This window comes from Physeter macrocephalus, chromosome 21 (assembly GCF_002837175.3).
Source record: "Physeter macrocephalus isolate SW-GA chromosome 21, ASM283717v5, whole genome shotgun sequence".
NCBI classification, from domain to species: domain Eukaryota; kingdom Metazoa; phylum Chordata; class Mammalia; order Artiodactyla; family Physeteridae; genus Physeter; species Physeter macrocephalus.
This window is the reverse complement of record NC_041234.1, coordinates 102,417,964-102,434,791: the sequence shown is the minus strand read 5'-3', so window position 1 is coordinate 102,434,791 and position 16,828 is coordinate 102,417,964. Positions and strand designations below refer to the sequence as shown.

The following is a 16,828-nucleotide window of genomic DNA, read 5'->3' as shown; positions in this document are numbered from 1 at the left end:
CGGGGCGCGAACCCGGTTCCCCTGCATCGGCAGGCGGACGCGCAACCACTGCGCCACCAGGGAAGCCCCCATAACAAAGGATTTTAAAGGGCACAAAAACATGGCACTTTTATTTCCATTGCTTCTAATGGTTTGAACAAAGAACTCCCTGTTGTCCAGCCTCTGCCATTTTTTAAGAAAAATTTTGCTTTCTCTACTCAAGCAGGAGACAGCAAGCACAGCTACCCAGTCTCCCACTATATGTCTCTGCTTCCCAGCTACCCCTACCTGACTCACCTTCCATTGCATGGATTGGAAAAACTATACATGTTGGGATTTTTTTCTTTTTAGGCTCAAAACATCACTGAGAGGCATTTTAAAAAATCTCTTTACAGGAAAAAAGAGCATGTTTAACAGATTAAAAGTGATTAGAAGATCATCCCCTGGGAAAACAGAGTAAGAGGAGATAGATTAATATTTCTGTTGAAAAGGGTTTTTTTGCTTTGGGGTTTAATATAAGTAATAACTTTGATCACAATGGTTTTCTTGAACATTAAGAGAGATTACTTAAGGAGACTGCAGCTGTGGGTAGGATTATCTGCTTATTATGCTGCATGCCCAGGTGAAGATAGGTCCACAACCTCCAGGCTGATATTCAGCCAATGTGCACTGGATGGTCATACCAGTTTTAAAATATTGGAAAACTTCTCTTCCAGTTGGTAAATAGGTACTGCCAGGTGCCCCATAAGTGATAACCAGCCATTCCTGCCAATAAATAATCACTGTCCAGATCCCCCCTAAGTGACTGCCTGTCACCCAGGCCATCCTGATCCTCCTGTTATCCTCCAGACTTCCCACAGTCTAGCAATAATGGATTGACCTCTGGCACAACAAGGGGATTTCCTGGGCCCTACTCCAGTGGTCAGGTTCTGTTTGGTTGCTCATGCCATACTGGTGTTTGAATATTTTGAATATCATTCCTAGTTCCCCTGATCTTATTCCCATGACTTCAGATCATTTCTGTAGACAGAACCAACCAGCTAACCAGAGAACCCCTAGTAGAGTTTCTGTTCTGCTCTTACGCAGGCTAACTTCAGTTAGTGAAAGAAGAAATTAATAGGGAAAATATTAGCAAGATTAACTTGGGGAAAATTTGTATAAAATTTGGGGAAAGCATTTTTACTTGAAAAAAATAACCAGTAAATAGTGTGAGCCACAATTAGTGTCAGGTATTACAGTGCTGTCAGCAAATTGAAGGAGATCAAACTCAGCTGTTTGTTCATTCACTATGCCATATCCCAGAGCATGGTTAACAGTATATAAGGTACCATCCCTACCCTCAAAGTTCTTACAACCCAGCAGAGGAAATATCGCAGGTTACCAGTTAATTATTCATGCAAGGTAAAATACTGATGGCCATTTAGAGAATCATACTAGCGCTAAGTATCTCTTAGATACGTATTGAATACAATGTCAGCATACTTTTCTGTTGTACAAGGGGACCCCCAGACTGGAAAATGTTCAGTTCGTATGAGAAAACATAAGAGGGGGTTCACTTAGACAAAACCAGACTATCTCTGTGATAGTAAATTAGTACTGACGCTACAATGATGAGTAATATTTAATGCTACAAACCCTGATTACCAAAGAAAAGCGTATTGAAATCAGTACAAAGATGCAAAACAGACCATTGAAGGATTCCTTCTGCTCCTGTGATGGAAACAAATTGGATAATTTTGATTCCCTTGTCATCCTCTATGAAAGTGTATTTGCTAATAAAATGCAAATATCATTGGTAAAGAAAGAAGAGCAGAGATGAATCATTGTAATGAATGTTCAAATAAAAAGCATCAGATTCAGAAAGTTACATTATTATATTGCCTAAATAAAACCAACGAGGATTTCCCACTGCAAACAGTCAGGCCTTTGTGTATAACACACTTGTTTAAAGTGCAGTGACTGGAACACTTATTCCTCCTAGGTAACGCTGGAGTTGGTACTACTGTCGCAGAGACTTTCTGGAAACCCAGTTGAATTCTCCTGTGTGAGGTTCTCTTAGCCATCTCGGAGAGGATGCATCCTTCTTAATTTGTTGGTATCCATTTGGCTTTCTTCATTCCTGGTTAGCAATCTTCTGCTCCAGACTTCCTACCACCAGCTGGAATGGGAAGGGGAATGCAGGCTGATATGTCTCGTACCATCATTAACCCACTCACCTTCCAGCCTCATGCTGGGGTCTCTGACACTTGCCAAATGGCTTCCCCATGTGAGAAGTTCATAGGGATTGAAGTTGCATCAGTGGGTGGTAGGGAAGGGGCTCCCTAGGTGTCAGACATCACATTTGTCTTACTCTTGCCTCATTCACTGAATCAAGTCTCACTGAGTACCTACTGTACACTAAGTGTAGCCTCTTTTACTTTATTCCTAGAAGTCTATATTCCTTTCCTTTCCCACATGTTTTGGCCAATTCACTGGTATCCTGAAATGCATCAACCTCAATTCTCCCCTCTGATGAGCTTAAGTGGACTTTAATAATCCCTGCTAAATTGTCTTGTGACTCTGTCATATGAATAAAGGCTATGGACTCTAGGTTAGACTGTAAGCATCAAATTAATTTTACTGCAAAGGTCAGGCTGCTCTCCTGGTGTTCTGTTGTGCTTGAAGGTTAGTCACTGCATGCTTGACCAAAACCTTCCTGCCTGAGCTGTATTCAAAACAGATTTCAAGATATAGTCAGATTGAAAGCCAGACATTTGGAGATAAAGACTGTGTACTTTGACCCCCTGGAAAAAGCAAGCAGCTGCAGTGATTTTATGTATATATACAATACATCATCATCATCATCTGCAGGAGATGATAGGCATTAAAGCTCAGCCCCTCTTGCTCCCAAAGCAAATGTCTGCTCATCTTTTCCACCTAGCTGCTCATGTCAGAGGAAAGGAATATTTCTTCCCAAATGACTTCTAAATTTGCTTGCCTGAGAAGTGCTGCCCCTAGGGAAGCAGGACCTATCAGTGGAGTTTGACTCAAAAAAAGACATAATTGTATTCAGATAATGGCAGATACCTCTATCCTGGTTCCCTTTAACCTTCATCTGTCTTCCTAATTTACCACGGGTTCTCTATTTCCAGCTCACCTCTCTTGGCCAACCTGTTGTGAGTTCATGCACTCCTGACGTATGTGTCTAATATACTCATCAGTTCAAGTTCTACAAGTAACATTCATGTAATAATAACTTGCCATTTATATTCCTGGAAAAATCCAAAGATGGTATCTGAGGCTATCAGGTCACATCCAGGCTATTGTCAGAGCTACAATACCATGAGGCTGTAGGGGCTGGGGTCACAAACTTCTTATATCGTGACAGTTCCTTTGGGCATAATTGTGGTCTCTTTCAAATTTCCTTAGAAGAGACAGCAATAGTCAATTTTCTATTCCAGAGAATAGAGGGAGATATAGTCAGATTGCAATTCTGAATTTAATTCTTCTCAATGAGAAATTTACAAGTAGATCTAGGGAAGCTCTGTAGCCTTTTGTTCCTTACAACGTTCAGCTTTCACCTGTGACAGTCCTACTGCTGACCCACTGTGTGCAGGACGTGTGTGTTCAGTGGTTGGGTTTTTTTTTTCTTTTTCTGAGTAATCCTCATCCTCTGCCCAAGCGTCCTGTAGCCAGTTGTGTTTGCAAGACAAGGCCAGGTGAGATGTATAGCCTGAGGCTGTGGAGCAGAGGAAAGCAGAAAGTGAAGTGACTCAGGAAGGCATCATCTGGAATACTGAACACCAGCTAAGTCACTAAAACAGATCCAAAATGGTTTTTTTCAGGAAAATTCAATCCCTCCTTGCAGATACCCTGTGAGGGGGCTAACATTCCATCTGGACAGGCACATAAGTCAAACACCTTAATTTCTGAAACAATGACAGCTTGGCCAGTTTTTATGTCTAATAGCTAAAACATGTGGGCCTCTCTTCAGCCCAGAACAGACTGTCTGCCTTCCATGTGCTCACTAGAGCACTCCCTCTTGATTTACCTGCCCTGTAGCTCTTAGCTATATATAGGGACAAGCCAACCAGATGTGCTTGCCTAAGAAGTGCTGTCTCCAGGGAAGCAGGCCCTATCATCAGTGGAGTTTGGTTCCAAAATGACATGATCATATTCAAATAATGGCAGACACTTCTGTCCTGGTTCCCTATAACCTCATCTGTCCTTCTCATGTACCTCATGCTCTCTCCTGTTCACCTCCCTTGTGTACCCCTTTTGTGAGTGCATTCACTGCTGATGGAAATGTCTAATATACTTGTCAGGTTAAGTTCTCCTGGTATCTTTCATGGAGGAACTTACCAACATCCCACCTTTAAGATTTTCTCACTCTTTTCCTCTAACCAGTAGGACAAACAGGATAGTCCCTTTATACTCAGGCCTCCTATGGAGTCTTGTTTGGTCTTCATTTTGTGTGTGAATTTGCCAACCTCTATCCCCCAGTAGATTATAAATTCTCTGAGGGAAGTAACTGTCTTTTGTTTCTCTCGTGTCCCTCTCAGTCTAACAAAAACATAATAGGGGCTCAATGAGTACCGTTTGTTCATTCATGAAACTAGGAAATACTATTCAAATGGACTATACTGTTTCTGGATTCCAGTGTACTCTTTTTTTCTTCTCGGAAATGAAATTTTACTCTGAGGTTGTATTGTACTCTGCCAGAGGTAAAACTGTGCTCTGTGGTTCTGTGCTTTGAGCTACAATCAGATATTCCAATTGTAGTGGCTTAAGGAATCTACGCTTCTCACTGTAGCTGAGAGAGTGGCTGAAAACTCTGATCTACTGCATTCAGTAGGCGCTGCTATCACCAAAGGAGCAGCCCAAAGCCCTTTGCCTCTGTACCTTGGCTCTCTTTCTAACCCAAATTCTGTTGTAGGATGGTCGTACTGCGTCTGCTAATTTTCACTTAACCTCTCCATGCCTCCCTGTTTTCTTCAAAAAAGCCCATCAATATCGACCTGCCTTCCAGGGATGTTTTGAGGACATAATGCTGATAAGAAAACATTCTCTATGAGAGAATATTGATGGCAGTTGTTTTGTAGCCACAGAAAGAGAGGGCACTCAGCAGTAATTGGGGGCCATGTTTAGCCACCCAACCACCCATTATCGTTAGTACTCAGATTGATTCTAATGCATCATAATAATGCAGCTTGTAATCCACATGTAGGGGGGTAATTTATTGTCAGGTGGTGATTGTTAGTAATAACAAGCTGTTTGAACATATTCAGAACATAGTTGTACACATTTCTTGTTTTTCTTTCTTCCTTTGTTTGCCTATCCTATTTTCTCCTTTTACACTGCATATTATAGTATTGTTTTTATTCTTTAAATAAGCTTAGGGTCTCAATGAACAGCTAGAATACAGGAGACTGATTTGGAAAAGCAGTTTAAGTAGGCAAGTCCAATTTAAGAACCGTGGTGGATTTTATCACTTAGCTTTATTAATGGGCCTCATTCCCGCTGTATCACATTTCTTTCCCCAACACATTTGTATAAAAGCCCTTGCCTCTCCCATTAACCCCTTTGGCTGGTGTTAACTCATTCCTGGGCATTTGTTGCCATAGCTGCAGCCACCCCTCAGCTGGAGCCCTCAGGCTAGCCCCTGCAGAGGCCATGAGGGGCTGGCCTGCTTATTCCAGGCGTCAGCTGTTAGGCGGAGGCCAAGAGCCTTGCAACCTCAGAGGTCAAACAGCCTGTCCCATGCGTTTAAGCCCTGTCTTCTTTTTTTTTTTTTTTTTTTTCCCGTAGCAGCAGATGGGTATGTGGCTGTCCAGCCTCAAGGCTGGGAAACATGTGTGGGAATATTACCAGCACTCTTCCTCCCTCACCCCCTCCTGGGCACCCAAGCAGGTAGCCTAGCACCATATTCAAAAAGATGATCGATATTTCCCCTCTGTTGTTTGAATCTCTTCCTTCAACACCTGCGGCAGCTGTGGGGAATTGTGCACAACTTGCGTCTGTTCACTGAAATAATTGCCAACAGTTTTATGGAGCGTCTCGTGTGTGTTTTTGCCCATTTACAGATTTGATTATGTCGTTTGTAGAATGGAAACGTGGCTTTCCACTGCTTACTCTCATTCTTGTAGATCTTCAAGGAGAGACCCTTTTAAAAACAAAATGGAAATGACATGCAAATGGTTATGTTAATATCACACAGGCAAAAGTCAGGGCCTTCAGAAGGCTCCTCAGGCGCAAACTGATCAGGTGATGAGCACATCTTGTACACATGGCTGAGTCACCAGCTTGCACCGTCCTAGGAGAAATAACCAGGAAGAGAAAATGTTAGATGCCTGCAATGTGTGACTACTTTCTGCCCGAGGCTTCAGCACTGACGTAGGCCAGAGCAAACACAACTCTCACACATGCAGATTGGGCAGGTTCAGTGGGATTTGAGGAAGATGTTCAAAGGTGGAAAGTTTCCACATAGACCAGTAATACAGAGTTGGAAAAGAAAGTTTAATTTTGTGTTGTGCCAGCTTTGCCAGACAGCTGGCAAGGATAAATCTGTGGATTCGCTCCAGACTTTAGAAATTCATAACCATCTAGTCCTTTCCCTTGACTTTAACAGCACTGATCTCATAGCATCAACAACAGCAGCAGAGCCACAGCAACATTAACAGCTAACATTTGTGGAGCATCCTATACCTTTCAAAATACTTTTACAATAAATATCTCTTGTTTAACCATCTCACCAACCCTGTAAGATCAGTATTATTGCTGTCTGTGTTTTTGCGATGAGGGAACCAAGGCTCAGAAACATTAAGTGACTTGCCCAAAGTCACATAGCTGGCAAATGACATAGCCTTCTGACTCCAAAACCCTGAGGTACCCCTGCTAGGCAGTACACACAGCCCTGTCACCCTGCTCGCTAGCCCACTGCCACCGCCATGTCCCCAGATCTCTGGGTAAACAAATTAAGACCCATGCAGGGATTCGCTTGAAAAACAAAAGGAAAGTAGCCTTGTTACAAAAGAATTACTGACTTTCCGTATGGGTTCCCTACTAAATGATACCTTTGACACTCATGTTTGTTCATAGATTGCCAACTACTGGGCAAGATGGAGGTGGGCGGGGGAAGCCAGGGAGAGGGGAATATGAAGGAGAACACCACAAATTAAAGCTCCTGGCAACTGAAGAATCCTTCCGAAATTCAGATAAAACATTTCTGAAGAGACAGAGTCATTATACATAGCACTACTATAAAGATAAGCAAGGAATAATTAACACAAAATTCAGAATGGTGGTTATCTCCGAGGGGAGATGGAAGGAATTACGGGAGGGGCACACGGTGGCCTTTAAGGTAATAGTTATATTCTTTTTCTTCAACTGCATGTCAGATATACAATTTTCACTGCACCATAGTTTTTTATACTTCACACTTGTCTCTTATACATTCCTCTTTGTACCTACTCAATATTTAATTTTTTAAAAATAGAAGAAAGTGTGAGTCAGTGGAAAAATAGGATTTGATATACAGAAATCAACTTTACGCTTTTAAGGAACGCTGCTCTTGAAAGCTAGGTGCACTTTGATAAAATCCTTAGCCAGCTTGCTCTGACAGTGTCTTCCAGCGACATACCAGTTAGCTTCTCAAGAAGTTGTGATTTGCGAGGAGGGCATGCTTTCCCAGAATTTTGCTAGGGTCGTTGAGCATTTCAGCTGCCTTGCCCCTCCCTTCTCATCCCCTCCTTTTTGACAGTGAACATCTAGCTTCTGGAAGAGGAAAGAACAGTGGCATGGTCATTTGGGAATTTGAAGTTACGTGCTTGAACAGTAACTGTGGATTTATGGGTTGTTACCCAAAGACATATTATCTTTAGGCTTTCCTTGGTGTTGGACCTGACAGAGAATGCTGTCAACAAGTGGGCTTGTGTATTTATTTTCATCACTGGTTGGTTTCTCTCTGGCCAGTCTGGGCATGCTGTAAGCACGGGCTGACAGGAATTATGGCTTTTCTTCCATGTGGAAATAAGTGGATAAGCAAATACTCTCAGCCTGATTTTGTTTCCAATTCATTATTTACAGGGAATTCACCCTTTGTAATCATTTTCAAATCAAATTTGCTCTACCAATCCCTGTAAGGTTTGCTCTGGAGATCATCACCAATGTAGACGTCTTTTATTTTTTAACCTCTTATGTCTCCTCCATGTTAATGCCAATTAAAAAAAAAAGAAACACAAATGGATTAAAGGTGATGTCACTAGTGGCCTAGAGATTCACTCAGGAAGAAAATTTAAGTTACAGCAGAAATGGATAAAAGGAAAGAAAGTCAATAACTCACATGTGTTTGCTATTCGGACTACTATTGCTGTATTAAAGTATTCAGGAGAACTATTGAATTAAATGGGGAAGAATACATCATATACAAGATAGATTCCAGGAAAGGCACTATTGTTAATACCGTTCCAGAATCACAAACTGTTGACCACATCACTTGCATATGGATTATTCCTGGGGTAGGCTGACACATACAGTGGGTGTCCCCTGCTCAGCTGTCACAGAGGTCACAGCCATGACCTCCCTTTCTAACCTCCCTTTGTCTTACTGGAAAGCTTGCCATGAAGAACAACCTCTTCTCTCCTGCCTACCACATTGCCTCCCACCCTGGTCATGGATAATCGAGACGTAATACTAAGTTATTCTGGTTTTCCTTCACCACAGATGGGGTGATCACAAAAGAGAGCCTGGATGCAATGCCATCCATGCTTTTGGAGAAGAAAGCAAGTGGGTTTTGGCAGCAGGTCTGATGGGTTTGTGGTATGTATATACAGTGGGGGAGGAGGGTAACACCAGAAAATCTTTTGAGGATTTTCTTACCAGTACCACTTTTAGAAAATGCATCGATCAGATGAGAGGCATATAAATTAGTCCTGCTGTTCTTTCTAGCAGTGCTCTTGGTAAAGAATTGGTTAAAGAGAAGCCATCTTATTCTTTTTTGTTTAAATGTATTCCCCACTGTTATTAACGGCTGGTTCCTATACTGATACTTTCCTGCCCTTTTCACCTGAAGTAATCATAACACTACCCTCTCTCCTCACCCACGATGGCCACTGTTTTCCATAAGGTATCAGAGGTAATGCCCACTATGGTTAATATATTAATAATAATTACTAGTGTTCTACTTATTAAGCTAGGCATTGCAGTGGGTCTTTTTTTTTTCACATATTTTCTCCTTTAATCCTTACCACAACCCAATGAGACAGGTACTTGTCATTATCCTCATTTTTCAGACGTGGAAAATGAAGAACAGAGACATTAAGTCACTTTCTTAGCATCACACAGATAATAAGTTGCGGGCCAAGATTAGAACTTGGATCTAATCCAAAGAGCATGATCCTAACTACTGTTACAACCCCATTTTTTCTTCATTCAAGGTCACACAGCATTAAGGGTTGAGAGTGTGTTATTCTTAGTCTGGCCAAAGGCATGATGGGGGTTGTTGGAAGTGTGTTGCAGTTTTCAAGAAAACCTCAATCATTTTGAAACATGAACGGTAGTGGGGACGGTGTGAAGTTCTGTATAGTAGAGTCTATTGTTTTCTGATTATTTGTCAAATTGAGGTGGAGTTTGAAAATTCAAGTTAGGCTGCCTGTAGAGGTGAGGAAGCTAGAAAGGGGCCAGGGCTGCTGGCCCAAAGCAGAGCCATTAGTCACTGCCTCCTGCGGCTGTATGTGTATATATAGCATTGCCCTTAGTATTTGAGGATGACTCTGCTGAGGCAGCTAGTTCTCAAGCCAAAGTTCCCATTATCAGTAGGATTTAACACTTGACTTGTTTATAGTGGTCATGGCCAGTGTCCTGCGCCCCCAACTTAGACCATGGCCTTGCAGCCAGTGACTTGCAGAGCAAGCCAACAACATAGGCTAATACCCATCCTCTCAGAGTCCAACGAACTGGAGAACACAAAATGACTCCAGTTTTTTAACATTTTACTTTTAGGAGCGAGGAATAATACGTAAACTGATACGGAAAATATTCCCCACTCACACCCATCCCCCCAAAGAAGAACAATTTCTATTCTAGGTTTTAGACTTAGCACAAATACAACCTTATCTCCTACACTTTTAAGATATCCACAGTACCATAATTGACTTATATTTCAAAACTCACTTTAAAATAACCTTCTCCAGCTTAACATCACTTCCTCTATGCTCCCCTCCCTCCTCCACCACCACCTCTCATCCTAGCAAAGTGGCTACCTCCCCTTTCTTCATATCTGTTTAGCCATTATCAAACAATAATTTTGTTTTTGCGTTTGTCTCTCCTATTCGTCTATGAACCCTTCAAAGGGCAGGGAAACATGAATTTTTCACCTTGGTACCATCGAACACTGCGTGGATTTAACATGTTTGTTAAATTAATATTCAGAATGTATCCTGAAGCCCTGCCATAACCTCACTCAAAGATTCAGGTACGCCTAGCACATATTGACCACCTGTGGTGTTTTTACCACAACCCTGGGAAAGGGGTGGTACCATTCTTATTTATAGATGAGAAAAAACAAACTCTGTGTTTCCCAAATTTGTAGTGGGCATAAGAGTTATCTAGGGTGCTTGTTCAACAGGCAGATTCCCCAGCGCCACCCAGATGAAAACCTCAGCCAGGCACCCTGGAACTTGGCTATTTAGCAAGTGCTGCAGGTGATTCTGATGCACATGGTTGGAATGCACTTGGACAAACACGGGTGTAAGTGATTGCTGCACTGCGAGTAAATAGTGGAGCCAGAGTTCAAACTCAGCCCTCCTTGTTCCAGATCTAGCCCATGCTATATTTATCTTTGTTGTACTCTGTCTCCTATGGCAGGGAAGTGGACTGAAACATGTTGGAAAGATTTTCAGCAACAAGGGCTAAAGCAAAACGGCTTGTAGATTAACCCCAGGGCTGTTTATTTTTTGTTCCTCTGAGAAATCTTGCCAGAGTTCAACAGCATAGCAGCAGGGTTGCCAAATCACCTCTTATGCAACTTACCTCAGAAAAGCATTGACCACAGAGCTTTGGGAACTTTCAGAGTTTATGCTTCTAATTTGTTCTTTCTCCATTCCCCCCTCCACCACCGACCATGCCATTAACCTAAAGAGCATGCTCAGTACCTGAAATGCAATTAGTTGATTTGTTAAATATTAAGATTTATAGTTGAAAACCAGTACCTACAATATTTGGGACCTGACAGTAATATTAATGTGTCTGTTTCAAAACCAGGAAAAGAAATGTGAGGCTTAACAGGCAATTAGTGGAGATGTAGCTATATGTAGCTGATATATGGTAGTATTTTTTGTGGCCCAATTATTCTTTTGGTGCTTTTAAAAAATATTAATTAATTACTTTATTTCTTTATTTTGGCTGCACTGGGTCTTAGTTGCAGCACACAGGATCTTCATTGCGGCATGCGGGATCTTTAGTTGAGGCATGTGGACTCTTAGTTGCGGCATGCAGGTTTCTTAGTTGCAGCACGTGGGCTTCTTAGTTGTGGCACACAGCCTTCTTAGTTGCGGCACACAGGCTTCTTAGTTGCGGCATGCAGGTTTCTTAGTTGCGGCATGCGGACTTCTTCGTTGCGGAATGTGGGCTTCTTAGTTGCGGCATGCGGACTCTTAGTTGCAGCATGCGGGCATCTTAGTTGTGGCATGCAGACTCTTAGTTGTGGCATGCGGGCTTCTTAGTTGGAGCACACAGGCTTCCTAGTTGCAGCATGTGGACTTCTCAGTTGTGGTATGTGGACTTCTCAGTTGCGGCATGCATGCAGGATCTAGTTCCCCGACCAGGGATCGAACCTGGGCCCCCTGCATTGGGAGCATGGAGTCTTACCCCCTGAACCACCAGGGAAATCCCTGGTGTTCTTTATCTAAATGTTAGGTAAGGAAATATGGAATGAATGTGATGATGCAATCCTAAAGACTAAGACTAATGGCCACAGTCAACCATTCACCCTAGACCTGAGTAATATGAGTTCACTGGTATCTCAGAAGCCCAAGAAACCAGGAGTGAGAAATTATGGACCTTAGTGTGGAAAAGCCCAAGAGAGCCTCTCTAGTACAGCTAGCCACTGCTCTTACTGACTGAGGAAGCTCTCCAAGGTTCCCATGGTGGAGCCTGCTGGTTTTCCAGGACCCCTACATCTGACTTCAACCTATTGTCCTGGCTCACATTCAGCTAATAACCTTGAAGTGACAAGCACTATCTCTGAGGTTCCTCAACTCACTTGTGCCAGCCCATCCTGAAATAACAAAGGAGGCCCCTGGCTCCAGCTTAAGGAAGTGGGAGGAGAGACCCTCACATGGCAGCTGAATGGTTTCTTTCTTAAACAGAAAAAAAAGGAAGGGAAAGATAAAAGAAGTGGGGTTAAATCATGACTGAGTACATGCTCTGTGTCTCAGGTTCTGCGTTCTTTATACTGTAGTGACAGGATATAGCTCAGTGGCTAAAAGTGTGGGCTCTGGAGCCATACTGCCTGAATCTGAATTTCACCTCCAGCATCAACTCCACCTGTGACCCTGGGCAACTTCCTAACTTCTTTGTGTTCCGTTTTCTTTATCTGTAAATTGGGTCTAATGATAAATCTTACCTATCTCATGGTGTTATGTGGATTAGATTAAATAATAATATAAAGCCTTGAAACAGTGTTTGACACATAATAAGCATTTAATCAATATTAGGGATCAACATTATTATCATTAGCTTAGTACATGAAAGATAGGTATCATTATCTCTAACTGCAGGTGAATAAATGTGCTAAAGAGTTCAAAATTTGCCTAAAATCACACAGCTTGTAAATAATGGAGCCAAGACTTGATTTGAGATCTGTCTGGCCCCAAGGTCTGTACTCCTCCCACTATACCCTGTTCCCTTCATAAATGTAGGGTATATGCTGTGAGTTCCTTGAAGAGGTGTATGCCAAAACTTTTGGCCTTCTTCTTCCTCACTACACCCCCACTGCAACTGCCATCTGGAGGGCTGGCTTGGTGCCCTGGCTTCTTATACACCTAGTTTAAAACCTTGAACATTCTTATAACTGCTCCAATATGGAGGTGGCTCTCTCCAAGACCCCTTAGCTTATAGACTAGAACAGTGGGTCTTCCAGCATGAGGGTTAGTTTGTGAAAGCACCCTCTAACCTGAGGGTCTCATCTGCATACCTTGAGGATCAAGCTACTCTTCCCCACCCCCAACCCCACCACACTCACAGCTCATGTGAGAATAATTACCTACTATATGGGCTAGCATAAAAACCTTTCCCTTTCCCTTTTATTTTTTCTTTACCCTCTCCTTCCCTCCACCTCCCCAAGGAAGAATATATTATGGCATCCTGATCCCCTTGAGTGGCTCTTTGATTCGCCCTCGCTTGCCTGATAGCGTCATCTCTCTCAAGCCTCCTGGGAGCCTTGTCTTAAAGCCCCCGTCAATTCTCTCACCCTGCATAGCCGTGATGCAAGCCGTGGCGTCACTGCTGGTGATGTCTGTGATCAAAGAGAGAGGTGCCCAGGGCTTCAGTGCCTTGCTCACAAGCAATGATAGATTGTTAATTCTCAAAGAAAATGAAGAGGGATTCAAAATAACACCTACAACGTACGATATTACTTCCTGAGCAATAAATACCAAACAGGAGATAAACCCTTGAGCCCTAGGCTTAACATAGACCCAAAACATGAGTTATCCTGCTGTTTCCTTTCCCTTAGCCAGAGAACAGAAAATACAATGTTACTGAGTTCTAGGACACCCCATCCTGGCCTTGTGCCATAATCTTCCACAACATATACTTCTTGTATGTCTACTGTATGCAAGTTCCTGTGTGATATGCTGGAGATGGGGTTTTCTTCTGTGTTCCACACAAACATCTTCTACACTTCTCTCTTTTCCTTTGTCATGGTATTCCTAGTGCTATTTCCAGGACCACTCTCAAAACAGTACCCCATCAGCCTTCCACAGCACCTGGATTCCTCACCATAAGGATAATTTCTTTGGCGTGAAGCATAAAATTAACCTTGCTAAAAATGTTAATAGATTCCTGGTTGAGGATGGGAGGGGTGTGATCAGATTAGTCTTAGCACAGTGGCCGTAAGGGTGTAGGGCATAAGCTGCAGAAGTTGGGATTGGCTGCACATGTGGTGGACAGGAAGGAAGTATAAAGAAACCAGGAGTATGAGGCACCCTCCAGTAAGAACATATGAAAATTGCTACAATAGAGCTGGGTTTCTTAAACTTGGCACTATTGGCATTGGGGGTCAGATAATTGTTTGGGGGTGGGGGTCTGTCCTGTACATTGTAGGGTGTTTAGCAGTGTCCCTGAACTCTATCCACCAGATGTCAGTAGCACCTCCCCACTCCCAGTTGTGACAACCAAAGGTGTTTTCAAATATTGCCCAATGTCCCTGGGAGGGAAGGTAAACTCAGCCCCCATTAAGAACCACTGCAATACAGGACATGGCGAGCACCCATCTGTAATGATGAGCTCTATAGCCCTCCCAGCTCAAATATTCTATAACCTTCTGACTCCTTTAGTTTTCTTTAGGATAGTGGTTAAGAGAATGAACTGTGGAGCCAGACTGCCTGGGTTTGAATCCCAGCTCCACTGTAAGCTAATGTATGACCATGGACAGGTTGCTTAACCTCTCTGTTCCTGCTACCTCATCAGTAAAATGAGGGTAATGAAAGGTCCTACTTCACAGGGTTATGAGTTTTTAATTAATGTACATAAAGTGTCTAGGAGAATGCCTGGCACATAATAAGAATTAAAGAAGTGTTAACTATTATTAGTCTTGTTATAATTACTATCATTAGTACTATCATTCACCATTTATCTAAGTCCTAGTACGTTCCAGAGTTCTGATGTCTCACCCAGGTTTGAACCACTATTTTCCTTCTGCAGAAATGACTAGAGAGCTAAATCCACGGTTCAGGACCACACAATGCCAAGAATTTTTAAATAGCTATAGGTCTATGAAATAGGCATTGCAGGTAAGCCCCACTTTGTACAATTACTGAGTTCTTACAGAGTTCACTTATTTAAAAGCCAACTTATTGGCACATACTTTGAGCTAGTCACTGTAGAATACACAAAAGTAAATGAGGTTTATATCCCCTGCCCTCAAGGTGCTAACAAATATAGAGGCTACATGCACATTTATTTTACTAAATTTAATAACCTTACATTCTCAAAGTAATTCCAGTCATTTCCTTCTTACCTATAAAGAATTTTTCTGTGAAGAAAATTATCTCCCCATCTCCAGACTTATCTTTCTTAAAGTTAGTATTTCCGTAATCGTGATTCTCTTATGTTAGCATGTTCAGATTATAATACCCCAAATTATCACCATGTTATCTTCTTCTGTCTCTCTCTCTCCGTTTAAAATATTCATAAGAAACGCACTAAAATATATTTTATCTTAATACAACAACAGAATAGTATCCCATTCTAAATAGCTTGGCATCTGCTTCTGGGAAGAACAATGTCTGTGCAAGACTCCCTTATATATACTCATAAATTTCCTTATTAATTGGTTTAAAATTGTTTGCTGAACATCTTCTCTATGTCAGACACAGTTTCTACGCACTAGGAATAACAAGGAGGAGTAAGAGACTGCAAAGTCTAGGAGGAGAGACAACCACAGAAAAAGGTGATAAAAATATAATGTAGTAAGAGCTGCAATAGTAATGTTTTTTTCTGTTTTGTTTTCTTTTGTTTTTAAACATCTTTATTGGAGTATAATCGCTTTACAATGGTGTGTTAGCTCCTGCTCTATAACAAAGTGAATCACCTATACATATACATACATCCCCATATCTCCTCCCTCTTGCATCTCCCTCCCACCCTCCCTATCCTACCGCTCTAGGTGGACACAAAGCACCGAGCTGATCTCCCAGTGCTATGCGGCTGCTTCCCACTAGCTATCTGTTTTACATTTGGTAGTGTATATATGTCCATGTCACCCTCTCACTTCGTCCCAGCTTACCCTCCCCCCCTCCCCAAGTCGTCAAGTCCATTCTCTACGTCTTCGTCTTTATTCCTATCCTGCCCCTAGGTTCTTCAGAACCTTTCTTTTTTAGATTCCATATATATGTGTTAGCATATGGTATTTGTTTTCCTCTTTCTGACTTACTTCACTCTGTAGAGCAGTCTCTAGGTCCACCCACCTCATTACAAATAACTCAGTTTCGTTTCTTTTTAGGGCTGAGTAATATTCCATTGTATATATGTGCCACAACTTCTTTATCCATTCATCTGTCGATGGACACTTAGATTGCTTCCATATCCTGGCTATTGTCAATACAGCTGCAATGAACATTGTGGTACATGACTCTTTTTGAGTTATAGTTTTCTCAGGGTATATGCCCAGTAGAGGGAAGGCTGGGGTTGTATGGTAGTTCTATTTTTAGATTTTTGAGGAAGCTCCATACTGTTCTCCATAGTGGCTGTATCAATTTACATTCCCACCAACAGTGCACAAGGGTTCCCTTTTCTCCACACCCTCTCCAGCATTTATTGTATGTAGATTTTTTTTAACATCTTTATTGGAGTATAATTGCTTTACAATGGTGTGTTAGTTTCTGCTTTATAACAAAGTGAATCATTTATACTTATACATATGTTCCCATTATCTCTTCCCTCTTGTATCTCCCTACCTGCCACCCTCCCTATCCCACCCCTCTAGGTGGTCACAAAGCACCGAGCTGATCTCCCTGTGCTATGAGGCTGCTTCCCACTAGCTAGCTATTTTACGTTTGGTAGTGTATATATGTCCATGCCACTCTCTCACTTTGTCCCAGCTTACCCTTCCCCCTCCCCATATCCTCAAGTCCATTCTCTAGTAGGTCTG

At 42.1% G+C, this 16,828-nt stretch overlaps 1 protein-coding gene and 1 long non-coding RNA gene across 2 annotated transcripts in view; one reads left to right on the top strand and one right to left on the bottom strand.

Annotated features, from left to right (window-relative positions):
- The window catches only part of ENOX2 (ecto-NOX disulfide-thiol exchanger 2), a 374,580-nt gene that overhangs the window by 191,150 nt on the left and 166,602 nt on the right, over window positions 1-16,828 (top strand). The gene's annotated exons all lie outside the window — the stretch shown is intronic.
- The window catches only part of LOC114484679 (uncharacterized), a 45,971-nt gene continuing 31,031 nt past the window's right edge, over window positions 1,889-16,828 (bottom strand). Inside the window, exons 4-6 of the long non-coding RNA XR_003677847.1 lie at window positions 6,091-6,121; window positions 3,540-3,697; window positions 1,889-2,137 (exon numbers count right to left, since the gene is read on the bottom strand). This is a non-coding gene — a long non-coding RNA (uncharacterized lncRNA). The remainder of the gene's footprint in view (window positions 2,138-3,539; window positions 3,698-6,090; window positions 6,122-16,828) is intronic.